The 23,480-nt window shown below is 42.2% G+C and overlaps 1 long non-coding RNA gene across 1 annotated transcript; it reads right to left on the bottom strand.

Moving 5' to 3' along the window:
• Positions 1-559: 559 nt before the first annotated feature.
• LOC147999772 (uncharacterized) lies at positions 560-23,186 on the bottom strand. The gene is made up of 2 exons (XR_015642533.1): positions 23,125-23,186; positions 560-4,236 (listed from the first exon to the last, which is right to left on the bottom strand). It is a non-coding gene; the product is annotated as an uncharacterized LOC147999772 (long non-coding RNA).
• Positions 23,187-23,480: the final 294 nt, after the last annotated feature.

Below are 23,480 nucleotides of genomic sequence, written 5' to 3'. Positions count from 1 at the left end.
AACCATCCGTGCATGCCTGGGATGAAGCCTACTTGATCATGGTGGCTGATTGTTTTGATGTGCTCTTGGATTGGGTTTGCCAGAATTTTATTGAATATTCTTGCGTCAATATTCATAAGGGAAATTGGTCTGAAGTTCTCTTTCTTTGTTGGGACTTTGTGTGGTTTAGGTATAAGAGTAATTGTGGCTTCATAGAAGGAATTCGGTAGTGCTCCATCTGTTTCAATTTTGTGGAATAGTTTGGATAGTATTGGTATGAGGTCTTCTATGAAGGTCTGATAGAATTCTGCACCAAACCCGTCTGAACCTGGGCTCTTTTTGGTTGGGAGACCTTTAATGACTGCTTCTATTTCTTTAGGAGTTATGGGGTTGTTTAAATGGTTGATCTGTTCGTGATTTAACTTTGGTACCCGGTATCTGTCTAGGAAATTGTCCATTTCCTCCAGATTTTCAAGTTTTGTTGAATATAGGCTTTTGTAGTAGGATCTGATGATTTTTTGAATTTTCTCTGATTCTGTAGTTATGTCTCCCTTTTCATTTCTGATTTTGTTAATTTGGACCTTGAGAGCTTGTTTGGAGGTTCTAGCAGGGGAGCGCAGCTACTCGTATACCCTTGACCGAAGACCGGTCCTCCTCTATTCGGGGAAGGTCGTCCTCTTCGACCGAGCGCGCAGCTTCGGGAGGGACGCACATGGAGCGGTGAGGGAGGAAGGGGACACCCGCCTAGCCAGCCAGATCAGCCGAATCAACCCTGGCGATCAATGGGGTGACAGATGTCGCAGCCAGATCGCCCTCACATCCGATTTTGTTAATTTGGACACACTCTCTGTGTCCTCTCGTTAGTGTGGCTAAGGGTTTATCTATCTTGTTCATTTTCTCAAAGAAGCAACTTTTGGTTCTGTTGATGCTTTCTATGGTCCTTTTTGTTTCTACTTGGTTGATTTCAGCTCTGAGTTTGATTATTTCCTGCCTTCTACCCCTCCTGTGTGTATTTGCTTCTTTTTGTTCTAGAGCTTTTAGGTGTGCTGTCAAGCTCCTGATATATGCTCTCTCCTGTTTCTTTCTGTAGGCATTCAGAGCTATGAGTTTTCCTCTTAGCACAGCTTTCATTGTGTCCCATAAGTTTGGGTATGTTGTACCTTCATTTTCATTAAATTCTAAGAAGTCTTTAATTTCTTTATTTCTTCCTTGAATAGGTTATCATTGAGTAGAGCATTGTTCAACTTCCATTTATATGTGGGTGTTCTTCCCTTATTGTTATTGAAGACCAGTTTTAGCCCGTGGTGGTGTGATAGGACACATGGGATTATTTCTATCTTTCTGTGTCTGTTGAGGCTTGTTTTTTGACCTATTATATGGTCAATTTTGGAGAAAGTACCATGAGGTGGTGAGAAGAAGGTATATCCTTTTGCTTTAGGATAGAATGTTCTATAAATATCTGTTAAGTCCATTTGGTTCATGACTTCTCTTAGTCTGTCTACGTCTCTGTTTAATTTCTGTTTCCATGATCTGTCCATTGACGAGAGTGGGGTTTTGAAATCTCCTACTATTATTGTGTGAGGTGCAATGTGTGCTTTGAGCTTTAGTAAGGTTCCTTTTATGTATGTAAGTGCCCTTGTATTTGGAGCATAGATATTTAGGATTAAGAGTTCATCTTGGTGGATTTTTCCTGTGATGAATATGAAGTGTCCTTCCTTATCTTTTTTGATGACTTTTAGTTGAAAATTGATTTTATTCGATATCACAATGGCCACTCCAGCTTGCTTCTTCTGACCATTTGCTTGGAACGTTGTTTTCCAGCCTTTCACTCTGAGGTAGTGTCTGTCTTTGTCTCTGAGGTGTGTTTCCTGTAGGCAGCTGAATGCAGGATCCTCATTGCGTATCCAGTTTGTTAATCTATGTCTTTTTATTGGGGAGTTGAGACTATTGATGTTGAGAGATATTAAGGAATAGTGATTATTGCTTCCTGTTATATTCATATTTGGATGTGAGGTTATGTTTGTGTGCTTTTCTTCTCTTTGTTTTGTTGCCAAGACAATTAGTTTCTTGCTTTTCCTAGGGTGTAGCTTGCCTCCTTATGTTGGGCTTTACCATTTATTATCCTTTGTAGTGCTGGATTTGTAGAAAGATATTGTGTAAATTTGGGTTTGTCATGGAATATCTTGTTTTTTCCATCTATGTTAATTGAGAATTTTGCAGGATACAGTAACTGGGCTGGCATTTGTGTTCTCTTAGGGTCTGTATGACACCTGTCCAGGATCTTCTGGCTTTCACAGTCTCTGGTGAGAAGGCTGGTGTGATTCAGATAGGTCTGCCTTTATGTTACTTGACCTTTTTTCCCTTACTGCTTTTAATATTCTTTCTTTATTTTATGCATTTGCTGTTTTGACTAATATGTGATCGGAGGCTTTTCTTTTCTGGTCCAATCTATTTGGAGTTCTGTAGGCTTCTTGTATGTTTATGGGCATCTCTTTCTTTAGGTTAGGGAAGTTTTCTTCTATGATTTTGTTGAAGTTATTTACTGGTCCTTTGAACTGGGAGTTTTCATTCTCTTCTATACCTATTATCCTTAGGTTTGATCTTCTCATTGAGTCCTGGATTTCCTGTACGTTTTGGACCAGTAGCTCTTTCCATTTTACATTATCTTTTACAGTTGTGTCAATGATTTCTATGGAATCTTCTGCTCCTGTATTCTCTCTTCTATTTCTTGCATTCTGTTGGTGATGCTTATATCTGCGGCTCCTTGTCTCTTCCTTTGGTTTTCTATATCCAGGGCTATTTCCCTTTGAGCTTTCTTTATTGCTTCTATTTCCATTTTTAATTCCTTCACCTGTTTGATTGTGTTTTCCTGGAATTCTTTCAGGGAGTGTTTTGATTCCTCTCTATAGGCTTCTACTTGTTTATGTTTTCCTGCGTTTCTCTAAGGGAGTCCTTCATGTCTTTCTTGAACTCCTCCAGCATCATGATCAAATGTGATTTTAAATTTAGATCTTGCTTTTCTGGTGTGTTTGGATATTCAGTGTTTGCTTTGGTGGGAGAATTGGGCTCCGATGATGCCATGTAGTCTTGGTTTCTGTTGCATGGGTTCCTGTTCTTGCCTCTCACCATCAGGTTGTCTCTGGTGTTACCTTGTTCTGCTATTTCTGACAGTGGCTAGACCTTCCTATAGGCTGTGTGTCAGAAGTGCTGTAGACCTGTTTTCCTGTTCTCTTTTAGCCAGTTGTGTGAACAGAGTGTCCTGCTTTTGGGCGTAGTCTTTCCTGCCTACTGGTCTTCAGCTGTTCCTGTGAGACTGTGTCCTGAGTCCACCAGGCAAGTCGCTTGGAGCAGAAACGTTGGTCTTACCTGTGGTCCCGAGGCTGAAGGTGCTCATGGGGGGCTGCTTTTGAGCTCTCCCACCAGGAGGGCCTGCGCTGCCTTTTCCCGGAGCCCCTGTATACCGGGGTCCCAGATGGCATTAGGTGTTTTCCTCTGGAGTTAGAAATGTGGGCAGAGTATAGTCTCTTCTGGCTTCCCAGGCATGTCTGCCCCTCTGAAGGTTTACCTCTCCCTCTCACGGGATTTGGGTGCAGAGAGCTGTTGATTAGTCCCCTCAGGTCTGGGTGGTGTCTGGACCTCGGGGCACCTGCCGCTGCAGTGCCCCTGTCTTCCAGTTCCCAGAGGCCCTATACAGTTTCCTTTTGGGCCAGGGATGTGGGCAGTATTGGTGGTCTCTCCCGCTCTGCAGTCTCAGAAGTGCCCACCTGTCCAGGCGGTGAGCTCTCTCTCCCATGGTGTTTGGGAGCTGTGAGCTGTGGGCGGGGATCAGTGAGGTTCGGGCTCCAGCTTAAAATGGAAGTGTCAGGTCCCAGAGGAATTTTGCCTCTGTGTGTCCTGAGTCCACCAGGCAGGTCGCTTGGAGCAGAAAAGTTGGTCTTACCTGTGGTCCCGAGGCTCAAGTTTGCTCGTGGGGCTGCTTTTGAGCTCTCCATGAGGGCGGCAACCAGGAGGGCCTGTGCTGCCTTTTCCCAGAGCCCCCGTGCACCGGTGTCCCAGATGGTGTTAGGTATTTTCCTTTGGAGTCAGAAATGTGGGCAGAGTGTAGTCTCTTCTGGCTTCTCAGGCGTGTCTCCCCCTCTGAAGGTTTAACTCTCCCTCCCACGGGATTGGGTGCAGAGAACTGTTGACTGTGTCCCTTTAGGTCTGGGCATGGTCTGGACCGTGGGGGACCTGCCACTCCAGTCGCAACAAATATTTCTATGTTTAAAATTAAACAGGGAGCATTTAGTAAGGTACTAGCAAACATGAAGTGCCAAATAATAAGTTATTGCCATCTTCATCAACATCATCTGTTCATTATTTGTTAGTCTGCAGCTTTTTGTCATTTGGATTCCAGGATCCATATCAGAAGATTCACAAATGCTTATAATTTTAGCTCTGAAGACCTCTTCTGGTATCCTTGGGCCCCAGCACATACACGGCAAAGTATGCATAAGTAAAAATACGTTCCAATAAATTAAAACAATCACTTCTAACTTTAGCAACTCAAAACACTTGTATAGTCACAGCCCATACACTGTTAAGGGAATTATTAGGGTCAAAGCCTGTGCCGTGACAGTCCTAAGGAGCCATGCTCTGCCACTCATCCTCACCGGTCAACTACAGAGACAAGTGATCATGAAACACAAAGGATATTGATCTACACTGGGAAGAGGAATGAATAAAGGGGTCCAGTGACTCTGACATAGGTCCATTTTTAAGGTCTTAGCATGAGGTGTCAACAGATGGCAAGAGGCATGCATAATCAAGCAGTCCTGGTCAGAGTGTACTCCTGACTATCACTAACCCACCATTGTCCCATCTCTAATCTCTTTGTTGTCTGTGTGAAATCTCTGTTCAGCTGGAGACTCTAGTTGGCACCAGGCCTCAGCTTTTTCTTCCTCCCAGCAAGAGATTCCTAGGAAAATTCCAATTCTACAGGGACCATTGTTCTAATAGTCTGATAGCTGAAGGGAGGGGTCATTGTCTCTTTAGAATGTCTCCATTCTTATCTGAAAAGTTAAAGTGTATGTGATGGCTCTAACAGAGGGTTAGGGAGATGATGCAGCAAGGAAAGGAGCTTGCAAAGCAAGCCTGACAACCTGAGGTCAGACTCCAGAACCCACAGGAAAGGCAGAAGGAGCAAACCAAGTCTACAGAGTTGTACTTCACACACACACACACACACACACCCCACACACAAATGCAAAAGATTTGTAGTGGAACTGAGAATTTCTGATTGCCTAGTGGTATGAGGCTTAGCTACAAAGTGTTGCCTCAAAGCTGATGTGCTAAAGGGTTGGTTCCCTGTATAGCATTTTCAGTGATGTGGTTCTGGGGAGGTCATTGGATTGTGAGGGCTCTAATTTCATCAATGGATCAATCCATTAATGGATTCATAGCTGAACTGGCCATAGGATAGTGACAAAAATTTTAAGAATGAAGGGCCTGATTAGAGGCAGTATGCCACAATGGGTATGACATTAGTCTTGCTTGTGAATTTGATGGGATTTAGAATTACCATGGAAACAAACTTCTGGCCATGTCTGTAAGAGAGTTTCTATATTAGGTTAGTTGAGGTAAGAAGACATATCTTAAGTAAATGTGGCATCATACCATGGGGTGAGATCCTTGACTGAGTAACAAGAAGAAGCAAGAGGAACAGCATCTATTGCTGATTGCTTCCTGAATGTAGATACAAGATACACAGCTGCCTAAAGTGTCTACAGTCATGGTTTCTCCAGCACAATGGGTTGTCACGCTTTTGCAGATCATATTTTATACCTGGCTCCCATCTTCACCTCCTGGTCACCAGGAAAGAAACTGTTTTTCTTTCTCACATGCTGCTGCCATGATCTATGGCCTGGCCTTGAAACAACTTGAACAAAGGACTATGTACCACAAGTCAAAATAAATCTTTATTGTGGTTGTTGTTTCAAGACTGGGTCTCATCATAATGAGAATTCACTATGTAGATTAGGCTGGCCTTAAACTCACAGAATCTACTTCTGCCTCCCCAATGCTAGGATTAAAGGTAGATGCTATTACGTTCAGCTCCATAGTTTTTTAACTTCCTGTAAGTTGTTTTTCTCTAACATCTTGTCATAGCGACAGAAAGCTAGCACACCTAGTAGCACTGTAGTCATTATATTCTCATGCTTAATAATGACACTGGTAAAACCACATTTACTCTTTGGCCCGAAGCACATACAATTATGCTTTGCATAGGCTGCTTGATGGTAGGAAACATCCATGCTATGGGTTGTATGCACTATACTTCACTGTACATTCTGTGGTGTTTGTACAGTTGAACCTAAAATGGTTTGTTTCTCAGAATGTAGCTCTATCATGAAGAATGCATGACTGTGATATATAAGCCAAAGAGTCAATACTGTTTGACTCTCCAGAAACATTAGCTATGCCATACAACAAAAGCTTATCAGCATAGGGTTCAATGGTTAGATGAGCTGTTGTTATTGAAGATTTTCTGCTTCTATTAGAAGACTATGGGCATCTTACATGAAAAATACTTAGTCTTCGACATTACACTGATATATAACTGGCCATGAAGAATATGCTCATAGCCAGGGAGTGGTGGTGCATGCCTTTTATCCTAGCACTCAGGAGGCAAAGCTAAGTGGATCTCTGAGTTTGAGGCCAGCCTGGACTTCAGAGTGAGTTCCAGACAGCCAGGGCTACACAGAGAAACCCTGTCTCAAAAAAGATTAAAAAAAGCAACCAAACAAAAAGAATATGCCACAAAATTAGTTTATAATTCATTGCCAAGAAGGAACACACAGCATCTCAGAGAAAGGGCATTTGAAAGACTAGAAAGACCCTACTACAGATTTAGATGGGTCTAACGTGGTTTACTCTAGATCACATAATTTGATCCAGATTGGAAGCTGTATGATACCACAGAGTTTTATGCTAGAGTGGCTCAGTAAATATTATCTATAGGGTGGAGAGATAAGAAAAAGAATACTTTCGCAATTAGCTAATGAGTGCCAGACAAACATTTTGGCCAAGAAAGTGTCTGTTTGATATTTTGTGCAAAGTACAGTAACTTTTCCAGCATTCTTAGAAAAGGTTATACAAAAGCCTTATATTCTCTCTCTCTCTCTCACTCTCTCTCTCTCTTTTCATGGTCTTGTAATCTTGTGTAAGATTGATATTCTCTGAGCTAGTTTATGTCTAATGGGAGAGCACTACAGTTAGTGTAGAGTGACATGAATACCACACTGCTTTTATTTCTTATCAATGAAAAGTGTACCAATATAAGACAAGAATGCCATTAATCCCCATCTAAAGCATTCAACTGCTTTTCTAGTCCAAAGTCCCAAAGTCTTCTACGTTCCTTCAACAAACAGCATGATCTGGTCTGCCATAGCAATACCCCAGTTTCTGGTAGGAAAATCTGTCTTAGTCACTGTTTATTGATGTGAAGAGACACCACCACCAAGGAAACTCTTATAAAAGAAAGCGTTAAACTGGGGGCTTGCTTACAGCGTCAGAGATTTAGTCAATTACTGTCATAATGGGGGACACAGCAGTAGGCAGGTAGCTGAGAGTTATTGATCCACAAGCAGAGAGAGGAAGAGAGAAGGGAGGAAGGGAAGGGACGGGGGTGGGGGGGGGGAGAGAGAGAGAGAGAGAGATTGGACCTGGCATAGGCTTTTTAACCTCAAAGCCTACTTCCACACATTTCTTCATAATTCTTCTAAATTCTTCTAACCCTTTCATGTAATGGCATGCCCTGGTAGCTAAGTATTTGAGTATATGAGCCTATGCAGGCCACTCTTATTGTAACCACCACAAAGATCTTGGATTGAAAGCTTTCAACCCTACAACCTCAAATTTAACGTCTTCAACAGAAAACCTCCAGTTTAAGTTGAAGTTCTCACACTGTGAATATTTTTTCATTATTTACTGATGTGCTGTTTAAAAATATAATGTAGAAACAAAAACAAACAAACCTCAATAGGGTACTGGCAAGTGTAGAGGCAACAATACTCTTGCTTTTTTAATAGTTGATTCGATTTATTGCAAAAACAATTTTCTTTATTCAGAAAATCTACACAAACACCCACATTCTAAAATTTTTTCTTTTCCGTGAGAGACATGAGAGAACTCAATGTTCAGGTTAGAATCTCCTATTGTTATTTTTTTCCTTTCTTTTGCGATTAGATTTAGCAAATTACTTATAATTAATTTTCTCCTCTGCTGGATCATATTTCACTGGAACTTGTTCCTTCATTAATAATTTATAATCTAATTTAACTTAAATTCTTATTAATATATGCAACTCAGAAGTAGCCTATTAGGACACACCCCTGGGATGAATGCTAAGATATGCAGAGCTTCAAAACTCAAGGTTGCTGGTCCAGTGGCATATCTTATTGGGAAGACTCCTGTATGACAATAGAAGAAGCTAGATCTTGGGGAACCTCATGACTCTGTGGATCTCAGAATGCTTACTCACAAGAGGTAAGTATGAAAACACTATTACGGTTGTACTCAAAAGTCATTCCATATAAAAATGACCAACAGGGCATGGGGCATGTTAGAACACAGGTTACTAAGTCACACCTTTAATGGATGTTGATTCTCTAGGGCTCAGGAATTTGCCTTTGTAAGCTTCCAAGTGCTGTTGAGACTGTCAGATTAGTAACTACACTTTATGAAGCATTATTTTATGGAAAAGGAATTCTTTCAATTTCTTTGTGTTGAACCCACCCAAGGTGTGTTGTATTATCTGATCGTTGAACATTCTGCTGTCAGTTTGTGGTGGCTCTACAGTCATTTTGCAGTCCCTCTCTGTCTTAGTGGGACTCATCTTGACATTTCTATTGGCCTTTTTCCTGCAGCCATGCATCTTGTCCCCACCTTCTCCTCCTGCACCCACCACCCAGCTCTGTTGTCATGTAACTTCCTCATGAAGTTAGCCAACTATAAAACTCAAATTGTGGGGGGCTGGAGAGATGGCTCAGCAGTTAAGAATACTGGCTGCTCTTCCAGAGGTCCTGAGTTCAATTCCCAGTAACCACATAAAGGCTCATAACCATCTGTAATGGAATCCCATGTCCTCTTCTGGTGTGTCTGGAGATAACTACAATGTATTATACATAAAATGAATAAATATATCTTTTAAAAACTCAAATTGTATTAAGCTTCATTGTTATAATAAATAAAATAAATAATAATTTTCCTTAGAGGTTAATGGGAAATAGGAATGGCTTATTTGAGTTGGAAGGCAGGGCTATGTAAAGAGTTAGTGGCTGAATCGAAACAACTAATAGCATGACAAGCCATTGATGATTTGATTAGTAACTGGCTTCACTCAGACAAAAGATTATTATATTTTTAACATAGTCAATCAACACTTACAATTGTATTTATTTTCTCTTGCTATGTGGATCTCACAAAGCAACAGGGCTACAGAGCACTCCTTTACAACAATGATTTGCATCAGCCCCCAAACTTTATGGACTATAATGATGTCCATTTATTCTATGGTTCTGTTGTTTCAAGTTTGGCATAGCAGGACTGGGTCCCTTGCTTGGAGTTTCAGAATACTGGGGTCAAAGTGTCAGCTGGCTGCATTCTTCTCTAAAGATACCATTGAAGAAGAATCTGTTCCTAGCCTCATCTATTCTGTTCTTTGACATAGAATTTAGTCTACATCAAGATAAAGAACTTAGTTCTTTGTGTATATAGGCAGCCCCACCTCCTTGCCTCCTTGGACACCAGTGTCTACTCCTCAAGGCCATTCACTCTTGTAGGCCTTCTTCCAAGATAGTAGTAACAGAAACTTTTGATGGATAGTAGGAGAATTTCCTTCAAGGTCACTTCTTCTTGTGTTTCTACTTATTTCTGCTGTCATAAGAGCAATCTACTTTCAAAGACCCACTTAATTAAACAAGACAGAACTGCCTGACTAATCTTATTTTTGACTCAAAATAATATAGTGATTAATAGCATGTTCACAGACTATGGTTGCACTTGAAAGGGGGATAACTGTATAAGGCCCAGAGTTACTGGGGTGATTTTGACTGCTATGGTTTGCTCCTAGGCCCTAATGATCCACATATGTTCCCATGTAAAATATGTATTTTACTCTAAAAGATTCACAGAAGTCTCTTCCTGTCATGGCATCACTTCAAAGAAATCTTATCGAAATATCATCAGCTCAGAAATGCAAAACACCATCTGTATCAGGTCCAGATGTGGTCCCTGGGGTAATTAATTCCAGACAGATTTCTTCTCTATTCATGGACCTGTGAACCATAAAAGATAAGCTATCTGACTCATACTTTTGACATACCATAGTGAAAGAGGGACACACACACACATACACACATACACACACACACACACACACACACACACACACACACACACACACACACAAACAGGTTATTGGGCTGGAGATATGGCTCAGTGGTTAAGAGCACTGTGGTCCAGAGACTGTTCAAGTCCCAGTACTCACAACTGTCTGTAACTCCAGCTCCAGGGAATCTAACACCTTCACACAGACATACATGTAGGCAAAATACCAATACACATAAAATAAAATAATAACTAGTAATAAAGGTAAACAAATTTACATGGGGTTGAAGAGATGGGTTCATGGTTAAGGATCCAGATTTGATTCTCAGAACCCATATGGTGGTTCAGGTATGTATAGTAACTCCAACTCCAGGGATCCAGTGCCTTCTCTGGCCTCTGAGAATACCAGACACATAAGTGGTACAGGACAAACATGCAGGCAGAATACATACAAAATAAATAAATTCACACACACACACACACACACACACACACACACACACACACACACACAAAGGTTATAGATAAGTCTAATGTAAGATGGGTTTTAATCTAGGCCAGCCCATTAGGCTTCAAAGATTGAAACTCTTGACTCTGCTTCATTCATTACGCTCTTGGCTTTTTTCCATAGAGGTATATGATCTGCCATTGGGAACAGGGCATGTTCATTGTGCAGCCCACATTTGACATGCCTTGAGTATCCATAGCACACATACATGGAAATTCATGATACTGTGGCAAAGCATAATCAATGCTTTTAAAGTCATTATTTTTGACTCATGTCCTCATTTTTAAAAGCATGATAATGTTAAGCACCGTATGCCACATTATGAGTAAGCCCCTGTTTTTTCCCCCCAGCAGTGATTTCATACCCTTAAGTGATGACTCCCTGAGGTTTGGAACATTTGATGGTGATGGTGATCTAATAGATAATTATACCAATGAACAAGTATGAGGAAAATAAGAAAACTAAAAAAAAATTACCAAAAATAAATGTTTTAAACAAAGCCCATTGGCATTTCTTTAAATCAAGGTTTCACTAGAATAATCAATCTCATTAACAAGAAAAGGTCTACAAAATTCTCAATTGCATTAGTCAGTCAGTTTCTAACAAGAGGAATAAGAGATTCCCCAATACCTAATCAAGGTACAAAGTCCAGCATGTAAGAGTCGTTTGGGAGAGTTTTAGACATTCAGTCTTGGATAGCACATCTGTGCAAGGCCATTTAGTGTGGGACCTGCGGTAAAGGTCATAAGCAGACTGGAGAAGACGGACATGGATGACGTGGAGAGAATGTCTTTAATGAACTGTAGCAGATGGACAACCAAAGCCTAGGACAAGCCAATGTGTCTGGTTCCCATTGAGAGCCTTTCAGATTTCTGAGCGGAGGGAGTAGAGGATTAATATTGTTGGAACAGCAAGCCAGATATAACCTTGGCAGTAGAACAGTAAATTGACCAGACCAGGATAATAACAAGAAGAGGACAAGGGGAGAAGTTACAGGATAATCTGGACATTTTGTTCTTCACACATTAAAACAATCATTCTGGCCTACTGTCAGCATAGAGTGTTTTCTCTGGGACATTTGTGAATGGCAGTCATGGCTTTGTGCTGATGTAGTCACCGTTTTTTTGTTCAGACTTGCTGGTGAGCAAGGGCAAAGATTCAGTGGGCTATTGTTACATTTGCTGTCCTGCATTGGGTTGTGTATAAATATGCTGTGTGGAGGAACCCACATACACATTTAGAGGGCATAAATTTCAACAAATAAATTTATATAATAAAATAGTTTGCCTATTAATGTCTGTTGTCCACAATGGCCTTGGAGACCATGTAGAGAGAAATTTACTGAACCTTTTGTGTTTATACAGAATAAAAATTCTAGTCTTACCAGGTAATTAGATAGGCAGGACATATTGAATGCCTACTGTGTATTTTATGGATGTTATCTTGCCTAGTTCTCAAGAAAGTCTTGTGGTAATTGGAACTTCTGTCCTCACCTTAAGGTTGAGGAAGTGGAGTATGAGAGATCCTGTCTTCCTGAGAACAATTACTAAGAAAGCTTGGTTCTCTCTGTAGCACTCTGTACTTTCTCACAACTTATGTATTGGTGTGAGCTTGCTAGCTGCGGATAGCTCAGTTGGTAGAGTATTGGTTGTCCAGCATTCATGAAGCTTTGGGTTTGGTCAGTTATGGTGACATGCACCTGTAATTCCAGCATGCAGGAGGTAGCAACAAGAGGATGAGAAGTCCAAGGTCATTCTCTGCTAAATAGCAAGTTGGAGGCCAGGAGACCGTTTCAACAAAATAAATTAATAAAATAGTTTGCCTATTGATGTCTGATGTCCACGATGGCCTTGGGGACCATGAAGAGAGGAGTTGACTGAACCTTTTGTGGGCAATAAACCTGTGTTGAGCTGAGTTTTCTACATGTATGGCTTGTACTGTTTACCATCTGGTTTGATGCGCTAATTACATAAACTCAGTAGCCATAACTATAAAAATAGAGCTGGAGCAGGATTAGACACAGACTGGCAGTTACTATCATCGTGGTTATTACCATTGCATCAAAGCTGGTGATAGGAACAATGGAATCTGAAGATGGTTGACAGGAAGTTGTAAACAGGAAGTAGTAAACAGCAAGAGCAGGGCGTTACCATTTTGCTTTCCAAGGGCACTGATGGAGAAGAGCATAACTGTAGATATTAGAGGATCCACTGGGGACTCTGGCTCTCAGCCAAAATCTTCCCACGCAAAGGTAAGACTTACAAACTCTTTTACCAAAGAAGGCCCTGATTTCTTTAATTCTATCAAGCCCTGTACATGACTCCAAGAGTAATGACTCCAAGAGCAATAATAAGAGTGCCAAGAAAATTAAAGCCTTGTTTTTAGGCCAAGTTATACTCCCATTGTTCTATTTATCCCTTTAGAAGACAGCTCTAAACCTTAGGCCTGTCTTTCTCTCTTCCCTAACTATGACAGCAGGGCACTGCCCAAAGTATTGTACTTACCCAATGTATCTACCATCTTGACAGACCAGATCTTTTGAGTTCAGACTCCATCTTAGAGAACCTGACCTAAGGTTAAACTCAAACTCTAGTTAACTGACATGCCTGTACCTCGCAATAGTTTCTAGGTTATTCCCCAACAAATCTGCACTTCCAGGTTACAAGTCTGCCCCTGGCACTTCACTTCTTTTTTTTTTTTTTAAAGATTTATTTATTTATTATATATAAGTACACTGTAGCTCTCTTCAGACACACCAGAAGAGTACAGATGGTTATGAACCACCATGTGGTTGCTGGGATTTGAACTCAGGACCTCTGGAAGAGCAGTCAGTGCTCTTAACCACTGAGCCATCTCTCCAGCCCGGCACTTCACTTCTTAACAATCACTATTCAGGAGGAAAGCAGAAGTTAAGTTTATGGTTTCGCTCCCAGCACCAGCCAAATATGTTAAAGGCTATAATGCACCCCCCCAATCAAATGTGTGCCAGGATAGATATCCCTTTCTTGCTTCTATAAGTGTTTGCCTAAAACTGGGCTTGGGGCTGCACCCTCCTGCTCTGCTGTGTTAAACGGTAGTGTGGCCTAAGCTCAAGCTTAAATAAAGAGACCCTAGTGTGATTACATCAAAATTGGCTCCTTGTTGTTTTTTGGGGGTTCATGAATGCTTCCTGGCACAACAATTTCAATCAGGATTGTAGCAGCTTCTTGCTTTCCTGGGGAAAAGTAGGTAGGGATTTCACACTGTGGTGACAGAGGGACCCAGGTTAGTGATTTACTAAAACAAACACAGCCTGAGAACTGCTAGTATCAAGATGAAGAACTGTATCAGGCAGGGCTCTTCTAATCAAGACAAATAGGCCTCCACTGCCACAACCTGCTATATACACATACTGGGTTAGTAGGGTGTGTCTTGCTTTTATTTTTGAGAGGGAGATATAATAATAGCGAATTACATTTTTAAAACTCTCTAATCAAAGACAAATTTTGAGATCTCTAAAAGCCTTGTGAGCTGATGGCTAAAGAGACCATCGCTTAGCCAGGCAGGTTCCAGCACTGTGTCTGCTCACTCTGGGTGAAGTCAGAAGTTGGTGACTGTCATTGAGGACAGCAGAAGCTAGGTCTACTCTGCCCTGTCATTCAAGCTCAGGTGAATTCCTAAGATGCTTCATGGCCTGGCTGCTTCACAACTCTGCCTTCAATTCCCACTGCTTCCCTGATGCATACTATCCAGCCATGAGTAGCATCTTTCAGCTCCTGGGCTTTCAATTTTGTTGTGGTTATTGTGTGTTTTTGTTTGAGACATACAAATATATGCGTATGTGTTATATGGTATATGTACATGTTCTTGTGTGCGTGCATTATATGATGAATATATAGAGCATGTGTATACATGTGTTAGGTGGTACATACACATGTTCATATGTATGCATATGTATTATGTAGTGTACATATATGTTATACATATATATATGTATGTTTACACTATGTGTGTTATGTGGTATCTTATACACGTTCATGTATACACACACACACACACACACACACACACACACACACACACGTTCATGTGCACATATTTGTAGCCCAGAATGTAGCCAAGTACAGCCTTGAGGACCTGATTCTCCTGAGTCCAGCTCCCAGCACTGAATGTGTGGTTACAGATGTATGCCAATTCACATGCTGAGACTCTTTAAATTCTTAGTAGCCAGTTCCTCTCTTGCCTTGGAGCCTTTCTCCTACTTCTCCATATCTCTTCTTTGTTGGTAAAAACACCCACTTCCCTTCAGTTTCTGCTTAGCTATCAGTCCTCCTCTTTGCCCAACCCACATGCAATGCTTCAAACGCTCCAATAGAACATGCACATGATCTTGCTCATGTACACTGGATTCCTAGGCTCCTCACAGTGACGTACAGAGTCTGCAATCAATATTGATTGATAGAATGAAGTTGGCTATGGTAGTGCAAGGCTGTAATCACAGCTACTCAGGAGCTGAGGCAAGAGGATCACAAGTTCACTGCCTACCTAGAAACAGAATAGGTTTAAGTTTAGTTTGGGCAACTTGGATCCTGCCTTATAATAAATGTGAAAGGAGGATTGGGATCATAGCCCAGTAGCAGAATATTTGCCTGCTACATGCAAGGCATTGGGTTCAACCCTTAACACTACACACACTACACACACTACACACACATACACACACACACACACACACACACACACACACACAAGTGGTTGACTGAATGAGTGAGTGAACAGTTAGATAGATGGATGCATGTATGCATGTTGCCTGACTCCCACTAATGATCAATCATAGGGCTATTTTTATTGGGATTCAAAGGTAAGAGGTATTTCTGATCCTTAAGTTAGCTGTCTAAAGGATGTGGAAAAATTAGAATATTTAGAATAGCAACAGAAATAAACTGGTTCCTGATAACTGATTGAACCAAGTCCAAGTAGGATGGTTGCACAGCAACCCTCATCTTCAAAGACACATCCGGATCCTGAGGATGTGATCCAGGCTTCTCAAAGGGAGACCCTTAGGACTATATATTATATCACCATAATGTCAGTCTTTAGATGGCTCCTTGAGGAGCTGCACAAACAAAAACTACACTCACGAGATTGACTCTCCAAATAGGAATTGTGTCTTGAGACTGGATCAGAAGTATGAATGAACAGCTACTCTGGGCTGGAAGCAAGGCCAAGACTTGGCATGAAGCCCCTCATTAACCATATAGCATAGAACAATGTCAGTGGGAGACACTCTTATCAAGAGACACAATGGCCTCAGTCAGGAAACAATGGGCAAGGGATTTCCCAATCAGAAATGTTGGGAGTTCAAAGACGTGTTTTCATGTCTGGCTTCAGCAAGAAAGTCCAGAGGAAGTTCCCTACTATTGGGGTTGAGGTCAGGCCTGGGGTAACAATAAGGTATTTGTAGAAGTTAGGTCCTGTTTCTTCCTCCTAGCCTCATGTTCCCAGAAATAAGACGCAGACTCAAAATATATTTACAAATAAGTAACTTGGCTATATAGCTAGGCTCCTCTCTGAGTAAATCATAACTAGAAATAATCCATTTATTTTAATTTACATTCTGCAACATAGCTTGTTACTTGTGCTCAGGTACCATGCACCCATGTCTTTACATCTTCCTGGCCCAATTCCCCACCTGATTCTATCCCAGAATTCTTTTTCCTCCCAGGAATCCCACCTCTATTTCCTGCCTAAGCCAAAGGCCATAGGCTTCTTAATTGACAGATGATGTATCCATGCAATACACAAGATATTCTTTCTACAGGTACTGTTGCAACAACAGGAGAAAGAAGCCAGAAGCAGGTAGGACTAGGGGCAGGGGTAAAGAAAGATCCAGCTGAACTCTTAAGAGTCATTATCAGCAATGCATGCTGGGTCTGTGTAGGAAGAACCTAAGATGGAGTGGGAGGCAGAGTCAGTGAATATAGTCTCTAGATCAATGGTTCTCAATCTCTGGGTTTGGAGGTTTGGGGGAGACTAAATGACCCTTTCACAAGGGTCACCTAAGACCATCTGTATATCAGATATTTACATTACAATTCATAATGGTACATTACAATTAGAGTTATGATGTAGTAATGAAAATAATTTTGTGATTGGGAGTCAGCACAACATGAGGAGTTGTATTAAATGTCAAAGCATTAGGAAGATTGAGAACCACTGTTTTAGATGTCCAGGATATCAGAGGGATTGGGGATGCATTAGAGCTGATCCTAGGTTAGAATGATCTCACAGAATTCCACACCAGGGATGTAGTAGATTCCACTGAGAGGATGGATGGAAAGGTAATCCTAGAGCTGTGAGCACCTAGGGCATGGAAGTAATTCTGGAATCTGGGTTAGTCACCTTGTAGAGGGGACATCACCAATAATGATTCATTCCAACCATATGGTGGGAAGAAGGCTCTCAAGCTGAGTATATAAGGAGGCAGCTAGGAGCTCCTGTGTGGGCATCGTTTTAGTGATATGTGGGAAGACAGCTCAGGTTTTTGTTGTTTTTGGGTTTTGTTTTTGTTTTTGCGTTGTTGTTGTTGTTTGTATTTTTTTGCTTTTCTACTTTGCCTGCCTTTGTTTTTTCCAGTGCAGGAGAGGTACCCAGGCCTTTGCCCATGTTAGGTATGTGTTCTCCCACTGAGCATATCTTCAGTCTGGGTAAGCAATTTCAAAGTTGAATATAAGTTAAATTTTATAAGACGAATTGATCTAGAAGGCTCTGAAAGAAACACAAAAGGATCATTCAAACATTTAGGGACTGGCAACAAGGTCTTTGCAGCAAGAATTCTCCCCAGGGCCTGGACAAGGCCTAGAAGTGTCCAAGACTCAGGCAGGGAGGCAGGCAGTATTCACTGCTGGAAGGACCTGGTAGACTACTGCCTTATAAGCGATCAGACTTTTCCCCCTCAGTCTGTTTGCAACTGATAATAACCTGGCCCCATCTGACATCCATCTGGCTGGTGATAGAAAATGCATAACCAGAGTATCACAGTTAGGGTGCCTCATCAGGCCATAAGCCAGTAACTCACTGTCATAGTCACTGTTCTATTGTTGTGAAGAGACACCAAGATCAAGGCAACTCTTATAAGAGAAAGTATTTAATTGAGGACTTGCTTACAGTTTCAGAGGCTTGGTCCACTATCATAATAGTGGGGAGTGTGGGACAGGCGTGGCAGGCAGGTACTGGAGAGCTACATCCTGATCCACAGGCAGAGAGAGTAGAGACTAGGTCTGGCATGGGCGTATGAAACTCAGAGCCCACCCTCAGTGATGCACCTCCTTCTACAAGGCCACACAACCTATGCCTCCTAACCTTACTCAAATAGTTACACTCCCTGGTGACTAGACATTCAAAATTATGAGCTGATAAAGGGCATTCTTATTCAAACCACCACACTCACTCACAGGCAATTTTACAATATTGGTGGGTAGCCTTGTGTCTCTGAGAACCAAATAAAAAACTCTGTAGCAGTCCTAGATTACCTTCTCTGAAGGTACTACCTTAATAAGATGGAATCATGACCGATACCCACAGAAACCAGCCAGAGGACTGGGATTCACATAAGTGATGTATGTCTCTTACTTGGAAAAACAGAGACAATGATCTTATATGGGCCATGGCCTCAAACTTAGCAGGCATAAGAATCATTTCTAGAATTTATTGAAAATGTACACTTTAACTAGTTTTAATTTATTAAAATAATAAAACTATTAAAAACACACATTGAGGACTAGTGAGTCTGAATTTCCAGGGAGCAGCAATGTGGAGGCCAAGTCTGCTACCAGAAGTGCAGTTTTCAGTTTATTAGAACTTGGTAAAACAATAGGAATATGGTTATGAGGAGTTTGCAAGAGGTGTGGTCAGTCAGACTGCATACCAAATGAGATATGATTAATAAATACTGAGGACAATTCCTGATTCTATCTTGCCAGCTAGAATGGAGCTGAGTCTATGGAATTACTGGTAAGGTTGGGGATAGGTGGCCCTGGTTGATGGGCTAGACATTCACATAGGCATGAGGGGGCCAGTCAGGGTCATGGCCAGACATCAGGATAGGAGGAAAGAATGAAGCTCAAACTGCATCCAAGGTCATCAACACCCAGAAAATTTTCCCAGAAGTTCTTGATGTGCTGGTAGGAGTCTGAGACTGATAGTAGCCTTTTATCTGGGACTGGCTCTGGCTGACTCTCCCCCTGGATTTCTGCTCCTCCCTGATTCACTGGGCAACTCCTTTAAGCTATAAAGAATCATGAGATCAGATCGCCAGTCATCAAGTGTATTTTCAGCCATCTGAAGAAACCTGAGATCCTACAGCAGAGAGGCTGGACAATCTTGGGGTGGGCTAGGTTGAAGATGAAGCTGACTCTCAAGATATTTTAGATCCTTTCTCAGGGCTACTATCTAGAGAGTTAGAGCTGGGGTTGTGACGGCTTCTGTAAATAAGACAGCAAAAGAAAGAAACAGACTTTTATACTGATACAAGATTTCTACCCCATGATAATGAGAAAATGATAGCACCATACCACAGACAGAGTCAGAGCCAAGAGAAATTGTCAGAATTTGGTGAGCAACCTGTTACCTGCTTGTCTTATGTCATCCAGGGAATGAGAGACAAAAATCCAAAATATAAAAGGGAAACTCGAAATTCTCAGTTTTAAAAGAATTCGACCCTGTATATTTCTATAATTTTAAGGTAATTTGGGGTTCATGAGTTCTTTAATCGAATTGCACTTCTAAACACTGTAGGAGAGCAGCAGCATAGAGAGACCATTAATCCCGGTTAAGCCGAGGAGAGAAGAAATAGGTCCTTAGGATGTGCTTGAGGGAGGGGAGCCAGGACTTTGGGGCATTTGGAAGTACCACCGCATGGAGAGAAAGGAGAAATAGATAAGAAGCTCATGGGTTTCCCTGCATTCCTTTTTCAAATTGTGTTTCTTTACCTCCCCTCCTGCCTTTCAGCTGGGCCTGTTTCTGTTGGTTGTTTAAAGTTCAGCCTAACCCTCATCTCCTTCCCAGATTTGCCCCAGTATGGTTGCAAGTTTTCTCCTTTGCACTCTCACTGCTGTTTCTGTATATATTTGGCTATTATTTATCACCATCACCATCACCATCATCATTACCACCATGACCACCACCACCACCACCACCACCACCACCATCATCATCATCATCATCATCACATCATCATCATCATCGAAAAGTTCTCACTGAGTAGCTCTGGCTGTCCTAGAACTCACTATACAGAGATTCCATTGCTTCTGCCTCCCAGTGCTGAGATTAAAGGAGTAAGCCACTATGCTTGGCTTGTATCCACTTTTTTATAGCTAGAAATAGCCCCCAGCCAGTTTTCACCAACCCCCTCCCCAACACACACATTTCTGCTCCTTTCCCCCAACACTGTGGATCAAAGTTAGGGTCTCATGCATGCTGGGTAACTGTTCAAACTCAGCCTTCCAACAATCAATTCCTTGAAATCAGGAAAGCAAGTTCCTTTTATGCTTCTCTAAATCGGTCTGTTGCCGAGTTAGTTACTAAGAACTAGAGATATTTTTGACTCATTATATCCTTTCCCCAAATTATATCTCATTAACAAAGTTACCGATAGTGTGCAGGTTGCTTCATTAAGGCTTGTCCTTCACACAAAAGCTGCCAGGGAACCCCCAAAAAACTGAACATTCTCAGAATAATGTAAAATAATGCTATCAATTATAGATCATATAGACAAAAAAAGGTCAGAAGAATGGCCAGGTAAATTTGAGAAACTTTGTTGCACCATTTTGCACACACTGTGTTAGTAAGGATTAAGACAAAGCAAAAACATAAAGTGAAGTTTGCTGAAGGCAGCTTCCCCTTGTTGTGTGGCACACCGACTTAAGCTCTAAGAAGTAGTATGAATACCCATTTCTTGTGATTTATAATGTATCCTGTTTGCAACTATTTGGGTGTCATTTAACAAGACAATTTGTTACCCAGCTAATAGATACTTTCTCAATTCAGCTCAATATGTTCAATTGACAAGGTTCCTTGAGGTTCTTGCATTCCAGACTAATATATCCTTTTATGATTCTTGTGAGCAAAATGTATGCCTGTGTTTTTTAATGAACTGGGAAAGATGAAACAATTGGAAGAGTTGGGAAGTGAACTAGCAAGGCATCGTAATTGTATCCCTCCACTAGCAACAGGTTTTAGGAAAAAGTATAGACATAAAGAGAAGGTTCAGAAATCAGAATTGACCTTAAGTCTAAGAGTCTACTTCTCTCTTAAGAAGTCTATGGAGGGGCTGGAGAGTGCCTCAGTGGTTAAGAGCACTTGTCCTTTTGAAAGACTGGGGTTCGAGTCCTAGCACCCACATTGGAGGCTCACTACTTCCTCAGGCACCAGGCATGCATGTGGTGCATAGTCATACATGAAGGCAATGCATTCATATGAATAAAATATATCTAAAAGAAAGTTAAAAAAAGAATTCTATGAAGGTCAGGTGACGGTGGCATCCAGCTTTAATACTAGAACACAGAGGCAGAGGCAGAGAGGTAGAGAGGCAGAGAGGCAGAGAGGCAGAGGCAGAGGCAGAGAGGCAGAGAGGCAGAGAGGCAGAGGCAGAGGCAGAGAGGCAGAGAGGCAGAGGCAGAGAGGCAGAGAGGCAGAGAGGCAGAGAGGCAGAGGCAGAGGCAGAGAGGCAGAGGCAGAGGCAGAGAGGCAGAGAGGCAGAGAGGCAGAGAGGCAGAGGCAGAGAGGCAGAGAGGCAGAGAGGCAGAGAGGCAGGGAGGCAGAGAGGCAGAGAGGCAGAGGCAGAGGCAGAGGCAGAGGCAGAGGCTGGGGCAGTAGAATCTTTGAGTTTGAGGCCAGCCTGGTCTACAGAGTTCTAGGACAACCAAAGTTTTGGTTTGTTTTTCCTTTTTTCCACTCCAATTGTCAGATACTGAGGACAGACACAGACACAGACATAGACAGACACACAGACAGACAGACACACAGACAGACAGACACACACACACACACACACACACACACACACACACTGTATATTGTCAGGTCCCAAAAAAGCCCAGGACAAGTCTTACTCAGTACCTGTGGTTCCTTCCAGGACTTCTCACCCAGCCCCCAACCCTAACCTAAACCTCTCCAGCCCAAGGGCTGGGCTTACCTTCCCCCCCAGCTTCTGATTCCTCTGTAACTCAGTCATTTGGCTACATGCTATCTGGGTTCTTCTCACTCTCTTGGTTCCCACTTGGTCTTATGGTCCTCAGTTCCTCTCTTGGTCTACTTATTCCCTCTCTCCTCTTCCCCTCCCTCCCTCTCACCAACCTGTTTTCTAGTGGCTGTGCTCAGTATAGAACCTTCCAGATGCCTCTGGCTGTGCTCTCCCTAACCATTCCCTAGGAGTGGTCATGTCCTCATTTTCATTCATGTACATGTATCAAAAATGTCAAAAAGGTAAAAAAAAAAAAGCGTGAAAGCATGAGAAATGTTTAGAATATGACAACGGAAAAAAGCAAAGTGTGCATTTCTAGGAAAATCATGATTGATCATGCAAAGACACATAATCTTCTGGGTAACATAGGTGACTATGTAAAGAACTAGGTTGACTATTTTTTAAAGATTTTTTAGTTTTGCTTAGTTTCTTGCGATGAAGTTTACCTTGATGATGAAGTTCAGTCTACCTACTCTGGTATTTTCTCTTTCCCAGTGGTACTAAGGAATTGTGTGGGTTTAAGGTCTGGCCAAACAGTGCTGAAGAGGTTCACAAGACACTTCTCAACCTAGTTTAATACTATAGACACCAGATTTTAACCTCATTAATTCTATAAGCTTATTTTCTCCTGTGTGCAACTGTTATTTTGTTTCCTGCACTCAGGCTTTTTAGCTTTCTTTCATTTTTTTAGTTTTTAATAATCTAATTTTTATTGACATAATTGACTTTCACCAGTCTTCTTATATAGTATTCATGTCTTGCAGCGGCCGTTAATAAAAAATAACGTTTGGCAAGCTCCAACCCGAGTTTCATTTTCTTAATTGTTTGTCTGGAGTGTCTGTCAGGGCAAGCTCGGTCTAACCTCATCCATGGAATAATAGAAGGAATGAGTGCGAGGTTGTTCTGGTGAGGGATCGTTAAGATTGGGCGCTCCCGAGGTCACCCGAGAGCGCTGAGGAGAAACGAGAAAAGACTGAGTGCACGAGATTCCCACAACTTCACAGTCAGGAAGCCCACCTAGAAGGTAGAAGACGCGACCCTCCCCTACCCGTAGCACGCAGGAGCGTTCTCCTCTCCCGCCTTCCTCTCCATGTGGGATGGCCCGCCTCTTCCGCGTCACGCAGGCGCATTCTACTTGGCGCTCTCTAGGCGCCCCAGACTTTCAGGATGCCCGCCCCCTCGATACCACGCATGCGCGTCTTTTGGGTAGCCCTTTTAGGCTCCACCCCCTCCCAAGGAACTCCGCCCTTTCCGTAGCACGCAGGCGCATTTCCCAGGGCGCTCTCTCAGGCCCCCGCCTCTACCTACGGCGCCCCGCCTCCCCCTTAGTACGCAGGCGCATCTTTCTGGAGCGCGCGCAAGGTCCGCCCCCCTCCCCGCCACCCCACCCCCGCCGCCCTGCCC

Source organism: Rattus norvegicus, chromosome 18 (genome assembly GCF_021556685.1).
Source record: "Rattus norvegicus strain SHRSP/BbbUtx chromosome 18, alternate assembly SHRSP_T2T, whole genome shotgun sequence".
Classification (NCBI taxonomy): domain Eukaryota; kingdom Metazoa; phylum Chordata; class Mammalia; order Rodentia; family Muridae; genus Rattus; species Rattus norvegicus.
The sequence above is the reverse complement of the archived record's forward strand: the minus strand, read 5'-3'. Positions and strand labels throughout refer to the sequence as shown.